The 20708-nt window shown below is 40.2% G+C and overlaps 1 protein-coding gene and 1 pseudogene across 9 annotated transcripts in view; both read left to right on the top strand.

The window, feature by feature from the left end:
* The window catches only part of SULF1 (sulfatase 1), a 181420-nt gene that overhangs the window by 69586 nt on the left and 91126 nt on the right, over positions 1–20708 (top strand). The window lies entirely within an intron of this gene.
* LOC147913029 (small ribosomal subunit protein uS14 pseudogene) lies at positions 50–20706 on the top strand (annotated as a pseudogene).

The raw sequence follows: 20708 nt of genomic DNA, 5'->3' as shown, positions 1-20708 counted from the left end.
TGAACTCAATAAAATGTCAACAGAAATGGCATCCACATTATACAGAAGTATGACGGTAAAGCATATTAACTTGAAATGACTGCCATTTGTGAGACCACAGCACACCCCAAGTCGTCTTAAGGTAAGGGCAACTTGGCCTTTCCTCTGAGAAGCGTGATACCAGCCAGGCCTGCCCTGTGTCGCAGGGCAATGTGCAAGATTATCAAGCTTCATCTGTGTCTTTACTCAGAAAAACTGAGGCAATGGAACTAAGAGAAATTGAGGATTCACTGTTATAAGTTTACTCTTATAAGGAAGGGGAGGAGTAGATTTGGCTCTGGTGAGGGAGTATAGGACATTTTTTCCATCAGATGTAATAAACGAGAAGAAAGAGAAAGTGGAAAAGAAAGATACCCTAACAGTTACATTTTTAAGGCAAGCACAGTGATCCCTGAAGATGTATTTGAAAGCACGGTCGTCGTGTTTAATCAGGGCATCAGGGAATCCCAAAGTTCTCAAAGGGAGCAGAACTTGTGAAGAAAGTCTTTCCTTCTAAATATTTTTAGGGAGAACAAGCTATTTGAGAAAACATGTGGGTCCTGTGAGTAGATGCATGTGTGGCTAAATGTTTGTTTTCCAGAGCAGAGGATATAAGATTTACTTTAAAAAAAAAAAAAAAAAAAGAATTGAGATAGAAATGTTTTAAGCTCAGAACTGTGGATCCACCAATTTGTAGATCACTGAAAAAATTCAATTTTCCATTCTTTCTCAGTGGTTCTGGATCCAAGCCATTGATCGGGAGGAGTTGGGGAGGGAGTGGAGATGAGTACGAGGAAGGGGTGTCCTTCCTTAAACAGGAGGCTTACTGACTCACAATTGTACACCTTCTTTACTCTGTAGCCATTCATTGGAAGGGCCAGAGGATACTCAAGTTCCCTGGCATCTTCTTCCCTGAGAGCTGAAGACAAACACTCATTTCCTTTTCTTCCTCCCATGCCTTCTTCAGTGGCATAACTTCTGGGAGTCACGCTTTAAAACCTTGGGAGTTCCACATACTCTGAAGAATGTTGGAGAGGGTTTCACAAATTTTAGATATGTGGGTGTGGTGGGGACAGAAGACATTTCTTCATAGCACAAATGCAATTTACTCATTTGAGCAATCCCTTAACTCGAGACAGAAGTGGCTTCAGTGAAAATATTTATGGAACTAGAAGAAAATTGTCTTAAATTAGCTTTGTGTCAAGTGCAACATAGCTCGAATGTGATCATGATGGAGCCTTTTCTGATATAGTAAGGAAATACAAGATGTGGGGTTCTTTCTCCACTTTGAGAAACAGTGATTTGGGGTCAGCCATTTAGCCTGTCTGAATCTGGTTCCACCCCTGAAAAAACAGGGGTAACAACAGTGCTGCCGAGGGTTACTGGAAGACTCAAATTAGAAGAGGTAAGTGAAATCTTTGTACAGTATAATTTCATACAAATGGTATTATTGATTACTCGAGACCTCAGTTTCCTCAGTTTTTAAAATGAGCTGAGTAAGATGATTGCTCAAGTCCATTCTTGACTTTATGAGTCTATGAGTTTATGAGTCTATGACTTCTATGATTCTGTGGTTCCATGAGGTGGAGATTTAAGTGATCGTACAATTAATTATTCTTATTGGTCAAATCAGACTACTTCTGGTTTTTTTTAATTACTCTAACAAACACCACTGTATACAATACATGCTTACAAATACAGTCATGTGCGGCATAACGACGTTTCAGTCAATGACAGACTGCATATATGGTGATGGTCCCATAAGATTAGTACCATTAGCCTAGGTATGTAGTAGACTATACCACCTAGGTTTGTGTAAGTACACTCTACAATGTTTGCACAACTTTCCAAATCACCTAACAACACATTTCCCAGAACATATCCCCATTGTTAAGTGACACATGACTGTATAGAAATTCAGCTGCTAATCTTTTAATCTTCTACTTTCAATATCTTCATATAATATTTTTTTGACAAATAGCCACGTCAATTTAAAAAGCCTCATAGCCAAGTATGACTCTAGACCACAGCCTTCTTGCAGTCCCCCTTTGTTGGTAATGGGCCACAAATAGATAACAAGTGTGTCAAGATATCTATCTCCTCAGCCTCAGGATGGCTGGGCCGGGCTGGGATGGCCATGAGTAGCCTTGTCTGCTCACCCCAATGTGCTGTACATAATTGGTATTATTATTTTCTTTATGTGCCATGACAGGAAACAGTTTGGGAAACATAGACTAGAGTAATTGAATTTACCAAATAATTTCTATTTCGTGGTAGTGAAACATAAATCAAATTGAATAAGGTATTTCAGTTTATGTATTTATACTTTTTTACTTTTAAACGTTGCTAGTTTGTCAATAATAACTTTGGATTAACCATTAGTAATGGTTATGGAATCAGTTGTCACAAGTCTAAGAATAGTGTGTCAGTTACATATTAATTTGAGTTTACAAAATCCTAATTTGAGGTATAACAAAGATAACTAAGACATACATGCAAAACAAATCACTTTTTGAAATTCCTTTAAAGCATAGAGACCTTGAATTTTAGGCATTTGGATTTTTTTTTTTTTTTTTGGTGGGGGAGATTAGCCCTGAGCTAACATCTGTTGCTAATCTTCCTCTTTTTGCTGAGCAAGATTGGTCCTGGGCTAACATCCGTGCCCATCTTCCTCTACTTTATATGTGGGACGCCTGCCACAGCATGGCTTGATAAGTGGTGCACAGGTCTGCCTCTGGGATCCGAAGCGGAGCCCACGAACTCAACCACTACGCCACCGGGCCAGCCAAGGAATTTGGATTTTATTAAAAAATCCTTGCTGTACAAGTAAAGCCAGACTTCCTATTTTCAACTCAAAACAAAAGTCATATTTGCAGGAGTGAGAAGAAAAAAAGGGAAAAGTTCTACAGGTGAAGAGAGAGAATTAAGTTTTTCCTATGAATAAGCATGCCCCAACATTCCTGCAGAGGAGTTGTTTTTATTATCATCTTTGTATCCAACATTAAAATTTTGCATGTGGGTAAGAAAATAATAGAATATCTTTCTTAAACAATGTTTTCTTAAAATATTGAAATTCTTCCTTGGGATGTGAAAAATGGAAATTCGTCATTGGGGGTTAACCTCTTTCAAGAAAACGTAGGTAGCCTTTTGCCTCATTGGATCCTTGAAAGCAAAATGCGTCCACCAGCAGCTCTCCTGGAGCCATCAAGAAAATTCGGCTAGGGTTCTTGCTCTTGCCACATCTGCTCAAACCAGCGCGGTCTGATCTGGAAATACGGTCTCAGTATGTGCCGCCAGTACACAAAGGCTATAGGCTTCATTAAGTTGGACTAAGGGAACTTCCTTGACTGGGTCATCCAAGACATCTCACCTGGCTGAAGAAACAGTGCTAGCTAGCTCTTTGTCCATGAAAATGGTTTAAAGACTTCAATTATGAGTATTTGAATGTGAATGGAATAGTCAATTGATTATAGAAATCTCTTTTTTAAAATTTGTCATGTTAGTGGATTCATTTTTAAAACATGTGGCTTATTTTCCCTCAGGTATATAAAAGTATTCATGCTGGAAAAAAAAAAAAGAAAGAAAGAAAAGAAAACTCAGGTAGAGTACTGGTATATTGTCTATATAAAGACTTCAGGCGGGCCGGCCCCGTGGCTTAGCGGTTAAGTGCGCACGCTCCGCTGCTGGCGGCCTGGGTTCAGATCCCGGGCACACACCGACACACCGCTTCTCTGGCCATGCTGAGGCCGCGTCCCACATACAGCAACTAGAAGGATGTGCAACTATGACATACAACTATCTACTGGGGCTTTGGGGGAAAAAATAAAATAAATAAATTAAAAAAAAAAACCTTAAGACTTCAGGCTTTTTTTTTTTTAAGAAGCTAAAGAGCAATTCATACCATAAAAAAAAATCCACTTGAATCCTGGGAAATTACCAAAAGATAGAGGAATCCATTTCTGTTTTTTATTTCCATAGCTAATGAGAGATTTCTAACATTCTTTAATTGACCCAGAAACCTTAAAGTGCCTTAAATATTAGTTAAATATTAGTTTGGAGATTAATGCCTGCTGAGAGAATTTCATGTTCCCACTTGCCGCCAAGGATTTCATAGCACTTATCATGAGTTGTAATTACACATTTATTTGTGTAGTTCTTTATGTCTTCAAATCTCTCATTAACCACAGGTTTTGTTTTTTCCTATTTAGAATATAAATCAGACTCTTCTGGTTTAATTTAAAAGGCCATGTTTTCCTAACATTTTAAATCTAGGATGGTGGCAGAATGAGAAGAAAACATCAGTGCTAGGAGATGTAATTGGGAATTTGACTAGACATAGCAGAAATCAAAATAGTGCTTTGCCACAAAAGGTTTTGTTCTCTCAAGTAAAGAAATCCGGAGACAGGCTGTCAGGGCTGGGACAATAGTCACCAGGAACCCAGGCTTCTTTTCTCTCTCTGCTCCACCATGGAGTATTCCATCAGTGAGAGTATCTCGTGGTCCAAGATGACTGCTGAAGCTCCAGCTATGTTATATGACAAATGGCCACTCACACTCTTTTATGGAGCTGTCCTGAAAGTCCCACACAACTCTTTCATTGTGTCTCATTGGAAAGAATTCAGTCATGTGGGCACATAAATCTTCAAGAGAAGCTGGGAGATGTCACCTAAAGCTGGTCACATTGCCACTGTGAATAAAATCAGGACCTTGTTATAAATGAAGAAGGTAGTGAATGATGAGGTAGGCAATGAGCAGTCCCTGCCATATAATTTAGGAGTATTTGCATCAGTCAAAAATGAGAGTGTATTTTTCCTTTCAAGAAATGGTAACAGAAATATATGAGCTCAGAATTTGTCTGGAGAAAAATAGGTTGTCACCAGCAGACAAAATAAAGAAAAGTGGTGTCTTATGATTGTATGGAATGTTATTTTGGCCTCTGCATTCATCCCTGTGGTAGGGCAAAGCAATGACTCAAGGTGAGGTGAATTTCTAGGGATAACTAGCACATCCCACTGCCCTCTCCCCATGACTCCTGCCTAGAAAACTACAAGTTTTCTGGCCACTGTCCACTGAGAAGTCCTGTATGCTACAAAGCAGTCCTTTCCTATTTAATGGAGTTTCATGTCACACACAAATGCATTTTCAGCAGTGTAATCAATCTAACTTTCTAGTCTGTCTTTGTAAAAAGACTGTTAAAATGTTAAAATCCACATATCTTCAAGGCTTTTCCCAAGTTATTAATCCTCAAGTTATTTAATCCAAATTAAAATTATCTCATAGACATATTTTTACCAAAAAGTTGTTTTTCCCATAGTTTTTTTTTTTTTTTTGACCTAAGATTCTATTAAGGATACTCTGATCAACATAATAATATTGCTAAAATTATTAGAAAGCGGTGTTAACACTTTAACTCACTCTCTTCCTGTTATTAGAGACATTATTACTTTGTATTTTTACTGGTTGGTGGGTTTGTGCGGAAAGAATAAGTAAACTTAAAACCAATATTCTGTTTGCTTGAATTGTAGTGGAAAGTATTAATGAAAAGGTTTGAAACTTGTGCAAATGCATTTTTTTCTTGCCTGTTTGTGCAGTATATTCATCTATATATTTTTAACATCTATGTCCATGGATGATCAAGTTGGCAATTATTCACAAAACAATGAAGTAAAATGGATAAGAACTGATTTTTTAAGGGAAAAAGCCACAGAGTTGAAGATCTGAGTGTGAGTTTCTGCTTCAGCTCTCTGACCCTCCTGTGGAGGACAGCGGTGGATTGGAGAAGAAATAATAATGCTTGCTCTACCTTCCTATATAAGTTGCTGTGAAGAGCAAAGTTGATAATTTATACCAAAGTCTTTCCTGAACTGTGATGCATTGTGAACACAGAAGGAGTTATTTTATCCATGAAAGAACAAATGTATCTTCTAACGGGATTTGAGATACAAGAAACCACCTAAGCATATGTAAAATCTTGTTCACAGTTCAATTATGTATTATCATGGAAGGTCAGGCATTCAGATAACTAAATATATATTAGAGGAAAGTGCTAGCTAAGAAATAGTTGTCCACTAACCAAGTTGGAAACATTTTTCTTTTGTCTACCTTGACTGGCTAATATGGCTCTTTGGGGTTTGTTTTCATTTGGAAAAGATGAACATCAGACTCCACTGTGGCGTTCAGGGTGATGTAACCCGAAGTGAATATCATGCACATTCTAGGGAGCCTTGGGGCCTTTCAAAGTGTGCTGTCTGTCCTACTCTTAGAAAGAGGGCCTTTGCCAGCACATTCTGGAACCGTGTTATAGCTAGCGTCGTATATAACTATCCAACATTCAAATGGAAGCACGGCTCTTTTCTCATTCATCTGTTATCTCCAACAGTACCTAGCAAAGGGCCTTACACCAGTGCTCGAAAAAAGATTGCTGAATTAAATGTGTATGGCAATTAAAATAAATGGAATTGAGGGCTGGCCCGGTGGCATAGTGGTTAAGTTTGTGTGCTCCACTTTGGCGGCCTGGGGTTCATGGGTTTGGATCCCGGGTGCACACCTACGCACCGCTCATCAAGCCATGCTGTGGTGGCATCCCACATACAAAATAGAGGACGATAGGCACAAATGTTAGCTCAGGGCCAATCTTCCTCAGCAAAAAGAGGAAGATTGGCAACAGACCTTAGCTCAGGGCCAATCTTCCTCACCAAAAAAAATAAATAAATGGAATTGAGCAAGAAATGGCAGGTAGTTGTAACACTCCTAGTCAACTATCTGGGAAAGAATTCCTGTTAAATATGGAAAATGGCAAAGCAGCGGTATTCCTGTGGAACTTAATCTAAAACCCAGTCTTCCGTAACTTCCTTTAGCCTAACACCCTCAACTAGCCAGACACAGCAAAAACAAGAAGGAATCTAATAATCGTGTGAAGCACCCACACCAAGATGTTTGTCACAGAGTCTGTGGACTAAACCCACGATAGTTCCCACTGGAGAGACCTTCATGTCCTCACTCTTATTTTAAACATGGATCTAAGGAGGCCTAACAAGCCATCTCCCTGATATCTCCTAGCATGTTAGAAGAGAGAAGCTGGAGTTACGAGAGGTAAATACACTTATAATAACTAGAAGTGATAATTGATAGCAAAGGAGGTAAAACCATACTATGAAAAGCATCCATAAGGAATTCCAAGCGGTATCCGGTGTCGTTTGTGTATTGAGCAAACAGCTTTCCACATCCCAGCATCCCTTAGGAAAAGTCTGAATTGTAGCCAAGGGCAATATTTATTTTAACAGGATGACCCAGAGCCGTAAAACACAACAAAACTATGACATCATTCCCAGGATTCTTTGAAGACTGGGAAATGGCGTGATTAATTTTTAGAAGTTCACGTGGTAGATTAAATCATAATCCCCAATTATTGCCACCGCACCCTCACCAGAGAAATGAGCAGAGTTCAATGTCCCCACGCACTGTGAAGGGACTTAGAGCCTTCCAAGGAGCAGAACATCTCCCCAGCCCACCCCAGGGCTCCACCACACGGCTTTTGCGTTGGCCAATGGCACGTGAGCAGGTGTGCCAGATGCTGTGTCTAAGCAGATGCTTTGAGCAGTATTCCACGTTTCCACCTGCTCTCCTGCTCCTGGTCTCTGTACTGAGAATAGCGCATCTCACGGAGGGGCTGCTGCCGCAGCCTGAGTCCCGGGTGAGAGACGTTGAGAGCCAGAGCCTGGAGCAGGGCCGAGCCACCACCTCCTGCAGCCTCCATGGAACACAGGGAGAAACAACCCTTTTTTGTTGTAAGCCGTTGAGCTTTGAGGATGCTTTGTGTCAATTCGGTGTGCTTTAAAATGGTTCCTGTTTGTCTGTCTGTTTTAAGCTCCCGCCTTTAAGTGGTTAAAGTAAGGTATCATGGAAATTCCCATATTTGGAGACCCTCTTTCCTCCTCTTGTAATAGATAATCGAGGTATTACTGAGAATAGCCTCAGTGCAAATCGCACTTGCGGAGACGGTAGAAAAACAGCCACACGCAGCCACGTGCGGTATGTCAACCGGATTGTGCCTCGTCCACCCAGCAAGCCAGGAAGCCAAGCCTGGGGAGGTCTCCTGTGGGCGTGCCCCCTTGGGGCTGGGGAACAAGGCCTTCTGGGGGCAGGAGTCTCAGTGGATGGAATTTTCATGGACTAGTGATATTGAGGATGGCATCATTAGGGTGTGGGTTAAGGACAGCTGGCAGCCACCTGCCCTCCTTTTAGAAAATGTCAAGGGTTGGGGGGTGGATCTCTCGGATCACAGGCACAAGGCGGAAAGGCAAGCCCGATCTTCTTTCTGTCTCTGGAAAACGAAGCATGCCAGTCCTAACCCGGAGCCTGAGAATGACCGACTGCGTGACTCTGCACAAATTATTTCACCTTCTGCCTCGGCACCAAGGATTAATTAATCATTGAAAGTTGTCTCGCGACTACACAATGCTAAGTACAAATAGAGGAGACCCTGGAATTCATAGAGTTGTGACTCGTGGTCTTGAATATTCATGTTCAACCACGCCAGTCCACTCTCTCACCCAGCAACGACTCTTTGTTTTACTGAGCTCTGAGGGGACCCCTTCTGTTTGTAAGGTGAAAGGGGGCCTGTACGTGGTGTGTGGCTGCAATACTGATGCCCTGTTTTGTTATCCTTGGGTAGATGCTGTAAGGGGCGGTGGCAGATGCCCGGAAACACCAGCAACACCTGATGCCCATTTTCACCCAAAAAATTGCTGTTAATTTGGCTACTTTAGAGTTATTTAGGCATACAAGATCTTTTAAAGTGAGAATGCACTTCAGGAGAAAATGCAAAAACAGAACAGTCAAGAACCAAGATTCTGGTGTGGGGTAGCCCCAGTTCTGCCCCTTACTGTGCAGTCTGGGCAGATTCCTTAACTTCCCTGAATCTCAGTTTCCAAATGAGTAATAATGGTACCCACTTCACAGGTATGTGGCTGGGATAAAGTGAAGTAATGACTATGGAAGCTTTACTCCATGGTACATGCTCAATGGATATTAGCAAAAATTGTTACTTCTGGAGAAAAGGTACAGTCTCATCCACGTGTTGGAAATTGTGGAAATTTAGAGACCCAGGAGAGCAGAAGGAAAGAAGGGAACGGTGAAGGACTTTAAGCAGTCAAGGTGGGCGGAATGGGGCAGTAGTATCTAAGGAACAAAGAAAGAGAAGCAGATGATAAAATGAGGGGAAGAGGGGAAAAGGAAGGAGAGAAGGCCACGAGTTCAAAATGTGCTACTTCTCAGTCTTGCCCAGGGCCCAGCAGCAGTCCATGTGGCGTTGGAATACACTCCCTTAGGTTGGACAACTGGAAAACTTCGAGTCCAAATTCTTGCCTCTTCTCAACTATCAGAACACCTGTCCCAATTTGGGGTTCTAAGAAGAAGTGGCTGCTGCAAGAATTAAGATACACAAAGTAGTTTGGAAGGTTGAAAACTTGACCTGCACTCTGTTTCAGCCCACTGAGCCTAGTCCCAGTTAGTTCTGTCCAACTTCTCCAGTTCACTTTTGCGTGGCCTCATCCCTTTCTCTACTCTTCCAAAGTGGAAGAAGTAGAATTCAGCTTGGGGTTCCCCAGAGCACCTGATGTGTCTTGCACATCACGATGGGTTGATAAGTTTTTTGGATGGTATTGCTTAGTTGAGTCAGAGTTTGTTTTTTACTGCAACTGTATTTGTCTACCAGTGTCTCAAAGAGGAGATGATAGATGGGGGTAAAAGGCCCAGAGTGGGTGATTGGCAGAGACAGCCAGACAGAATCAAAGACTGGGGAGGGACTTCATTAAAATAAAAGCAAGTAACTCACTCTGCCTCCTTAATATCTAGTAATAATTTGCCTAAACATATAAAATAAAATGTGGTGGTGGTGGTAGTAAACCTATCTTCGTGCATAACAATTGTTTAATAAATGGAACAAACTTCAACATTGCTCTGGGCCACTGTCAGACTCCATTAGTTCATGTATGTTAAGGATTTGTGGAACCTAGTTTCTTCAGACGTTGAAAGAGAATATTCAGAAAGGGATAGTAGAGAGTCATTTGAAAGTGTCCCAGAAGAACACTTCTGGATATTTGCTGAGGGAAGTTTAATGTTCTCTAGTGGAAACTCTTTCAGTTGCCCATGCCTAGTGAAGACAGAGTGTGTTGGAATATTTGCCCTCTCGGCAACTCTGCAGAAAGATAGTCTTACAAAAGTCCTATCAGCTATGAAATAATTGGCAATATCAATAGTCCTGTCTTGTGAATGTTTTGCTGCCTCAGTCAATGCAGAGGCCTGAAAGATCAACCTACATGAAAAGACTTGAAGCACCTGCCCCAGGCTTGGCTCCGTCCACTTTTCCTTTTGCTGGTGCTTGTGGGTTGATTGCTCTCCCCTGGTCCAATATTATCAGCATCAGCATCACTTGGGGACTTAGAAATGCAGTTTCTTAGGCCCCACCCCTGAGTCGGGAACGCTGGAGAAATTAACAAGACCTCCAGGTGAATCTCACGAACCCCTGCTTTACCTTATGAATTAAGTACTTGAGTTTGGGGGCTTTGTTTAGTGGTGGAATGGTTGCTCTCTTGCATAGCTCTTTTATAGTATCCAGTATTCTCAAATTGAGAGAAAAGCGTGGTAAAGAAGTTGTTTTTTCTTAGAAGGAAAGCTTCCTCCAAATCTAGAGAGAAATCAATGACTAAATTGTCAAAGTGAGTTCCGTGTTACCTAGACACGGACATTTTTCATGGATGCGATAGAGAAGTTTTATTAATTAGTTAAAAGTTAATCTAGGTAAACTTTACAATCCCTTTTGTCTTAGTCCATTTGGGGTGCTATAATAAAAATACCATAGACTGGATGGCTTAAATAACAAACATTTATTTCTCACAGTTCTAGAAGCTGGAAGTCCAAGATCAAGGCAGCAGATTCATTGTCTGGTGAGGGCCCACATACTGGTTCGTAGATGGTCATCTTCTCAGTGTCTTCACATTGCAGAAAGGGTTAGGAGAGCTCTCTGGGGTCTCTGGGGTCTCTTTTATGAGGGCACTAATCCCATTCATGAGGTTTCCACCCTCATGATCTAATTACTTTCCAAAGGCCTTACCTCCTCATACCATCCAATTAGGGGTTAGGATTTCAACATATGAATTTGAAAGGACATAAACATGCAGTCGATAACAGCTTCAAACTCAGAGATTCTATAATGTGTTTTCTAGAAGGTCTCTTGCATGTTAGCTCTCTAAAGTGGAGATTTCGAACCTCCATTCTCATATATGATCTGGTCCGTGAAACAGTGTTTGTATGAGGAAAAGCAGATTGTCTGTGTGCCAGGGGATTGCTCTTTGCTAATTTCGCAAACCCGTTCATGACCATTTACATGTTCCTTTTGGTGTGTGTTTCAAGGATATAAAGCTGTGTGCAGGAGATCCTGAAATGGAGGACCAGAAACATCAAATCGAATCCTGTATTTTCAACCATGATTGAAACTAAACACAATCAGGAAATAGAAAAAGGATCAGGAAAAACAAACAAACAAATCCAGAGATCCACCAGGCCTGGATGTCTGGGTAAACTTGGTAGGCAGCCAGACTTACTCGGTAACTGTAAGAATCCAGTACTGCTAATGACCACAGCTAATATTTTGAAGTTGTCAAATGCTGTTATTTGACGTATTTTCATAATGTTTCACCATAGTGAGCCAAAAGAATGATATACGAGAGAGTCCCAATTTTATAAAGACTTTTCTAAACAACGCAAGCTCCTCACTATTTATAGTTAGCAAATACTTGCTGTGCTTTGCTAATCTGTCCATCAGTGACAGTGAAAAAAACAAAACAAAACAGTGAAAACTGTTTTAGTTTCTCTCCCACTTTTCTATGCAAATTTTATATATAAACCCAATTCAGATAACACGGAAGCATTCTTTATTTTTTTTCCTTAATTAATAAATAAACACCATCTACCTTTGTATGTATAATGTTTTAGTAAGCTTATAACTATAATTGAAAATTACTTTCCTTTTTGAAGATTGGGATATTAAAATCAGCTCGACCCTGTTTCATTATAATCTCTAATATCACATCGGGTTTTAATAAGCCTCCTTTTTGCGACTCACATGTGCTTAAGACTCATGGAAGCCAAATCAGCAGAGAGAAGGGCTTACTTTAGATTACTTTGAAATATGCATTGTTTGAAATGGCCTCTGGTGACTAGCTTTCATGAATGGTTCATTTTACTTCTGGGGCACATCATCTGGTTTAATTATATCAGCTCCTTTGTGTGGCAAGTGCTGTTCTTGTGTGTACAGAGAAATGAAGGTTTAAAACAAAGTAGAATAGTTATAGTTAGTAAGAAAATAAATTCTGGAAGTGGAACACCGTTGGGTATTTGTAGCATGAAGGTCTAGATGAAATCTGAGGACTTGTCCAACTGTAAACACCTCTTTATAAAGACACTCCAGCGGCAGTAAACACAAATTTGCCCCAAATGTCCATAGATATAGGTCACAATCTGAGGCTTTTCAGGAAGATTATTTTACAAATATGACAAATAACAGCTTGAGGGTGATAATAGGGCTCTTAAAATTTTCATGCTGTAAATTCTTACAGCTTAAAACGTCATAAAGTTTACTCTTTTGTAACAATAGAGTAAAATGTTATTTTTCATTAGCTAAAATATTTCCTGACCTCTGTCCGGATAATAAACTGAGACAGAAGTCATATCTTAAGTTTCAAGTTACTATAGGCCTTTGATGCAAGTGGGATCATTTGAATCAGTAAATGTTAATGAATTTATGGTTTTAAAAATCTCCCTACTGTATTTCTTTAGGTGCTAATCCATCTGATGACACTGATAAATATCTCTATGTCCAGATAATGATTTCAGGGTAGTTTGATGAATTTGACCAGACAAGAATGCCATATATCAGATGGATGTCAATGAAAATAGACAATTTGCATTCATTGTGTACTTTATGCGTGCTTTATGACTAAGCTTAATAAATTAATTTTTCTAGAGAAGCCTGCTAGTTACTCAATTTGTTCTACTGTAATGGTATTTTCCATGATTGCAGGCCTGAAATTCACTTAAAATTTAAGTAGAGTTGCTCTTTTTTTTTTGGTGAGGAAGATTGGCCCTGAGCTAACATCCGTGCCAATCTTCCTCTATGTTGTATGTGGGACACCGCCACAGCATGACTTGACGAGTGGTGTGTAGGTCCCCACCTGGGATCTGAACCCGCGAACCCAGGGCCGCCAAAGTGGAGCACCGGAACTTAACCACTATGCCACAGGGCCGGCTCTAGAGTTGCTCTTTTTACTTGATAAATGTCCAGCTACACTTGTTAGTTGTTGGGAGGTAAGTATACAGCTAAAGGAAAGATGATCATCTGAAGATAGCCCAGGGATTTGGGTACATATAAAGCACGCATTGAAGATAATTTTGTCATTAAAAGACTTGGAATTATATATTTAAACAAGAATACAAAAAAAAATCTCAAAACAATATTTCCCAGTACTACTTGTGAAGGGGTATTTTTGAAATATCAATACATAAACTAATCTGAATTTTAGGTTTCCTTGAAAATGTCTCTGAGCAAAGGAGTTGACTTAAATCTGAATGTTTGATTTTTTTTTAAGGATTCTCCTGTAAGTAATAGATTTTGAAAAAACACAAAAAACAGAGCTATTCTCTATAATTTGCCCCTAAGTCTTAAGCTAGGAACTAGAATTCTCTTTGCTTGTCTTTTGAAATGTGTATTCATCTTTCACGCTCTGTTTCCCAGACCTCTCTTCCTTGGTCTTTACTGTGTGAGGCCAGCAGGACCCCTCGGAAGGGACTTGTATCTGCATGCTGCTGTATTTAAACCCTTAGAAAATGTTAAAGAGCATTATATTGGTGGTGAGCTTGAAAGCATAGAAAGTAGGCCAGTAGAATTCTCTTGACTGTGGCTTTATTTCTATAGTAAGCTCAGGTGTTCCTCTTTCCTCACATAGATTTTAACTACAAGAAAACATTTGTAGAAACGCTTTTGAATTATAAATATAACATATATTTGTCTTTTAAAAATATTTTCTTTAGGGCTGGCCCAGGGGTGTAGTGGTTAAGTTCATGCGCTCCGCTCTGGCGGCCCAGGGTTCGCAGGTTCGGATCCCAGGCATGGACCTACGCACTGCCCATCAAGCCGTGCTGTGGTGGCATCCCACATACATAATAGAGGAAGATGGGCACCGATGTTAGTTCAAGGCTAATCTTCCTCAGCAAAAAGAGGAGGATTGGCAATGGATGTTAGCTCAGAGTCGGTCTTCCTCACACACAAAAAAATATATTTTCTTCAACTTAAATATATCACGAGAATTGTAGAACTTTAAAATAAATGTGTATTGTGCCACGATTATGAACATCAGGGAACAAACTAAAATGAAACATGTCGAGAAAAATCCCCCAATCTGTTAAAAGTACATTTTTAGTACGTAGGAATGGTTGAACTTGAAGCTGTGAAGAAAACTGTCTTTTCGTTACTTGAAATATGTGTCTGTGTGTGTGTAAATATATCTATACACATATCTTAAGTATGTGTATGTGCATATGTGCACACACGTGAATCGAGAGAGAAAGATAAATACATAAGGTGCTGAGGAAACTTTATGCTGGTGGCAAAGACAGTAGTGCTCAGCAAACACTTCTTCTACTCCACCGAATCCCCCAGCCCTCTTGTAGTTGGGTGGGTCCATGTGACTAGTTGCATCCAATGAAATGTTAGAAGTGATCTGAGTCAAAGTTGAAGCCATGAAAAGCTCCTGCAAGATTCTTCTGATTTTTTCTTCCTCTATTTCTTGGTCCAGTTATTGCAGCCACAAGACAACAGCGCCCCCATCAGCCCACGTCCATGCAGGAGTCGGTGGTGCAGGTTTCCCCGCCATCCTGTGTGTGACTTGGAGTATGAGTGACAAATATGCTTTTATTGTGTTAAGTCATTGATAGTTGAAGTTTGTTATATAACTGCTTCTGCTGACTAATGCAATACCTCAAGATACTTCAATACAAATAACGCTGTGAATATATAAAACCAAAGCCAATCTAATGGAATAACCGTATACTTTAAGACCTGGCTAAGATGCCAAGACCACATTTGTAGTTCTTTTTATCAATGTTTCTGTTTTCACCAGACACATTTTAACTAAAGTTTCCAATGCCCCCCCCTCCTTTTTTTTTTAGAACTCCAGTAATCTCTTTGTTCTCCTTCTCTGGGATCCCACTGCTGCCCTTGAAACTAGTGACCGTTATCAGACCCTTTCGACACTTTGTAGCCTCTGCTTTAGGAATATCAAGTCCTTCTGGTTCTTTTCGTAATTTTTAGATCACTTTATTTTCCTTCATTTTGCAAATTCCTATCTGAAAGAAGCTGGACAAATCTTAGTCTTGGATCCTTTGCATTTTCTAAAATGCCCTTGCTAAACTCGTTTGTATGTGGTTTTAGTTCCTACTTTTGTGGGGCTAGGTCTTGAAAGTACATTTCTTGCTATAACTTCTCACTTCATTCTTATCACTGCTCAACTCCCTCTGTCTGTTCTCTTCCTTCATGAGAAGACAGAGGGAAAACCTAGAAAACTTAAATTTACTTATTTCTATTTTTATAATGCAACAGGTCATTGAAAAAAAATCCAACACAGACCTGAATGAAGTAAAAAATAAAACCTATGCCTCTCCCTCACTGTACCCCAGGGATAAGCAACACTGACAGTTTTGTGAATAGATGACTTTTCAAGGTTCCTTCCAGTTTCAGGATTCACAATATTAGGGGGAGAAAGGAAAAAAAGCAAACATTGTTGGAGGAGGATCACATCATTTAGTCAAGTATCTCCCCAAAGATGCTCCCGGTCAGAGATGCACACTTTTCAGCGGTCATTGGTTGTTGGAAGAGATTTATTATTAGAGGAGCATAAAAATGTTACTGCACCAAAAGGAGACTGTCTATCTTCTTTGCTTGGAGTTGTAATAAATTAGATCAGGAAACAGGCTTTCTGGGGATTAACACTAGATGAACTTTGCCAGCTATGGGGTTTTTAAAAGAAGAAATTAGCTCCTCCATGGTTTCACATATATCATAAAGAAGATAGCACATCCTGAAGGCTTTCTCTGAAGTAAAGAAGTGATGTATGGGAAACTTGAAAGCCAAAATTAAGAGGAAAGGGCCGTGTACACTGACCCTAAGAAGTGTGAGTATGTAGATTGGTGGTGGGGGGTGGGGGCGGGATGTGAATACCAGCTTCTTGCTGGTTTAATCCCATGTGCTTCACTCTGACGACAAACAGTGTGTTCTGGCTAAATTCAGCTTCGAATAATTGCTTGCTGCGGCCTTATCTCCCCTGCTGTTTTGATTGGTTATGCCGCCCCCTTTTTCTCTGTGCTAGCTATGGAGTGGCATTGCTTTGTACTAGAAATAATTCTCTTGCCCCATCCTTCAAAAGTGTATTTCTGGGTCGTTCTGATTCTGTCTCTCACATACTTTCGATGTGTGGGTATTCATTTGTAAAGGTCTGTGTTATCTTCAGGTAAAAAAAAACCCCACCGAATATCATCATTCATCAATAGTTCCTATATGATGCCAGGCATTTAGAACTTAAGACAGTTTCAAGGCTGTAAGAAAAAAAAAGTGAATGAGAAGTTTGTGAATAGGGCCACATCTACAACCTTAGAGGTAAAAGTCTGGGCTTAGCTCTGAAATCAGGTATCCTACAGGCCAGCAATTCTCAAACCCTTTGAGCTCAGGATCCCTTTATATTACTCACATTGATTGAGGGACCCCCAAGAGGTTTTGTTTATGTGGATTATAGCTATTGACACTTAGAAATTAAAACTGAGAAATTTAAAAAATATTTCTTAATTCTTTTGAAAATACCTAATAAATCTATTGTATGCCAACTTAAATGATATATTTTATGAAAATTACCTATATTTTCCAAACCAAAAAAATATTGGTGAGTAAAGTGGCGTTGTTTTACATTTTTGCAAATCTCTTTAATGTTTAACCAGATAGAAGAGAGCTGGATTCTTATAGCAGCTTCTGCATTCAATCTGTTGCAACACATTGTTGTGGTTGAAGCATAGGAATAAAAGTGAGCCTCACATGGATAAGTAGTTGGAAAAGGAGAAGTATTTTAACAGTTTTTTCAGATACTTGTAGATCTTCTTTATTACTATACCAAAACTTGACAGGTGGTAATTTCTTAAAGGTTAGAAGTAGTAAGAAATCTGAAACCATATCCGTGAGCTTTTATACTCTGTTACATCATAATCCAGTGGTCATCTTGTACTTTGATTGAATTTTTTTTACTCACGTATGATTTTGTAGCATTGTATTTGGTCATTTGGGAAATGTTGGGTCGCTGAATTATGCAAATATTCTAAACGTTGATGCATTTCATTTTACAATATCAAAAAATAACGCTTGTTAATATCAATGCTAACGTCATCAGAAAAGTTTTACGTATCGGGAAGCTGCCAAGCTTGTGGGGGCAGATAAAGAGCTTTCCAAAATTCTGATTTTAACTTGAAAGCTAGATTTCTGTCATTGGCAACAAATACTGTCAGCTGTTTTCCTTGAAATGACAGTCTCATTTCATTCCTTATTTGAGAAAATGTCGGCCAAATATCCAAGTCCAAATGGTTCTTTCAAGCAAAAATAGTGTTCCATGAGAAAGAAGGGTATGTAGTTCTTGCAACTGTCACACCGAGCTTTTCCTCGACAACCGTCACACCTCCATAGGCAATGAAGGGCTTTCTATGTACCTCCTCTCTCATAAAACAGAAAATTTAAAAGAAAAGATGTGTACTCAAGGGTCAAGGTTTAATAAAATGAATCGTGTTACTGCTTCATCTTAAGTGAAATTGGCTTTTTTTTAAACTGTACGTGATGCTCCCTTCCTTCATACTAAGAAGAAAGCAGTTTTACCCCTCATTGCTCTTACACCATCAGTGCAAATGTCAACAGAGTGACAAAAGCAAATAACGTGTCAGTATTCTCATCAAAATGGTTCTAGCCCCATGAACCCCCCCACAAGGATCTCAGGTCCCCCAAAAGTCCCAGATTATACTTTAAACTAAGCAGGATCTTTTCAGTATCTTGCCACCATCCCCTTACCTCAGCACCAGCCGCCCAGACAAGGGGGGTCTTGATAAAGACAAAGATACCCTGAAACCCAGTGGAGCAGTGAGAGCTTCAATGTACTATGGGGTATTGCCAGACGGGCATACGTGTACTAGACTTTGCATCCAGTTAGACTGAAGTCTTCCCGGTCTTTTTTTCTTTTATATGTTACTTGAAACTTTTAATGTCACATTTATAGTTTGGCTTGACTGCCCTAAACAAAATCCTGTAAACTTTCCACCCCAAGTGACTGTAGCTGTAATGGGTGTTTTCATTTAATGGCTTGGAGAAAAGGCAGCTTGTATTCTGGTCCTAATTCGTGAATACAACACCATTCCTCAAGCTCGCTTTCCATGTGTGAGAAAAACCTCTTACATTTCTCCCATTTTCTACGATTTCTCAAGACAAATCGTTAGTCTCTAAGGACACTTGTCGTCTGCCGCAAAGTATCCAATTCAAACATTGCATCCTTGTCTCCTTTGTCAAGTTCTGCATTTCGTCTGTCAGGGTTTTTTTCTTCTTCTTTGCTTCTTTTCCTTCTGGACCTGGAAACCAGGCACTGAGAGGATGACAAGTTCTAAAAGGTCATTTTTGAATAAAGAATTGTCTGTGCGTAGCTTTTTCAGAGTGGCGTGTTTTGTGTGTTTTAGTGAAGGAAGGTGGGATAAAAGATGGAGAGCTCCTGCTGGCCAGACGTGTCTGAAACTTCAATTTTCTTTACCACTCAGTTTCTGTGCTTTTACATATGAATCCTCTGAATCGATGATAAACTGTGGCAGGAGAAGTGTAGGTCTCTTCTGCGCCTTTAACTCTCCAGAAAGGAAGGTCACTTTACAGGTAAAAAACGCATGTACTCTGTTCTCTCTTCCCTTTATTAGGAAATTATTTTCGATGTAGTTTATACAAGGTACCATTGAAGCTAATTTTCTTTTTCCCCAAGGAAGAAGTAAGGTAAATAAGATAAAGAAAAGAATAACCAGTAATGTTGATTGGATTCCAGGAAATGTTATCAGCATCTTAATTGTCAAGAATTTTCAGTTTCATTTCTGGCTGATTAAATGCCGAGTGCCACTGTTGGCTTGGCACAGTGAGTCTGACTGTACCGTCCGGGTCACTGCAGTCCACAGAGGTTGGTTTATACTGTAGTGGATGCAAGAAACCTCTGCTCGCTCTCTTTTCACACACGCCTGCAGGCTGTGAGAGGTGAGCAAAGTTTCGCTGCTTAATGAACCAAGCCTCTAAGAAACTTCTATATTTAACTATTTAGCCTGATGCACACTTTGTGGGAGGAAGCCATTGTTTGACATCTTATGTCTTTAGTTTTCTTGTTCTTTCATGCTTGTATCAGTTTTCCCCTGATTTAAAACAAATGCACAGAAACCAGTCGGTGCAGAACAATTGAGGCTTTCAGTGTTGAGCATGCACAGCAATCACTGAAATAACCCCGAGTTATTACAGAAGAAACAACACTGAACCTTACATATTGACTTGCTCAGGCCAACAGGATCAATCGGAGGTAGCTTGTTTGTTACTCTGCAGATAATGTAGTCAGGACAGCCTTGCTGTAGACATTAGATTGTTGTTTAAAAACCTATTTCTTGCTGAGTCTCCCTCTCTCTCTCTTTCTCCCACTCTCTCTCACAAAGTAATTACGGGCTGCAGAGTGAAAAGCGTTAGAACTGTTTACAAAGCAGCTCATAAAGTTTAAAATAGTAGGGGTGTGTATATGTTTGTGTAAAACAAAATAATGTGTATGGCAGGGGTAAACAGTGCACAGGCTTTCTTCTTCTTTCCCTGCCCCGTGTCAGCCTCCAGAATTGAAGGCATAGAAGTGAGCGAGGGAGCCCCTTTCTTCCTGCTCTGCAATGCTCACGCTTAATTCGTTATGCTTATTTATCTGATGCCAGTTTATTGTTGCAGATCAAAATACAGACCCTCAGGTGTGTGGGGACAGAGTGGCTGATGAAGTGGGCCGCTATCTAATTAATTTTAGGACGGTCTAAATTCCCATACAGACGTTCTCTCATGACATCCAAGAGAGATTTTTTTTTTTAATGAGCCCTTTGCCATCTTTCAGAAGTCCAAGAGAAAAGCTTTCAGCAGGTTAGTGTTCTAAAGTGAAAGGGGCATTTTCCAACCCTTTCAAAAGTCTCTTGTGCAGATTTGCAAAGATTTTGCAGCACTCCCCGCTGTATTGTATTTATTTATTTTTTAATGTGCAAGGGGAGCCTCTAACCCCCAGCCTCGGAGCCAATCAATCACTTCGCTTTGCAGGTTTAGATCTGCTGCAGCAAAGCACAGCCTCGGTGCTGGTGGCACTGCACCAGGTCTTGATAATAGTGAGGCTGGTGCTGACAGCCGAAGGGGGGCTCTGTCCCCTTAGGCGCCGGGGCGCTGAAGACGCTAGCTGCACTGAGGGACCAGCCTCACCCAGAGGAAGCGCCTATTCCCCTGGTGATTGATGGAGGACAGTTAGGAGCTTTTCAGAGGCTGGGAAAGGTGGCCCTCCCAGCCACTTACTATGAAGTCTTTG

Source organism: Ceratotherium simum, chromosome 31, assembly GCF_057802395.1.
Source record: "Ceratotherium simum simum isolate JZ-2026a chromosome 31, ASM5780239v1, whole genome shotgun sequence".
Lineage (NCBI taxonomy): Eukaryota > Metazoa > Chordata > Mammalia > Perissodactyla > Rhinocerotidae > Ceratotherium > Ceratotherium simum.
Note: the sequence above shows the minus strand (reverse complement) of the source record. Positions and strands in the feature narration are given on the sequence as shown.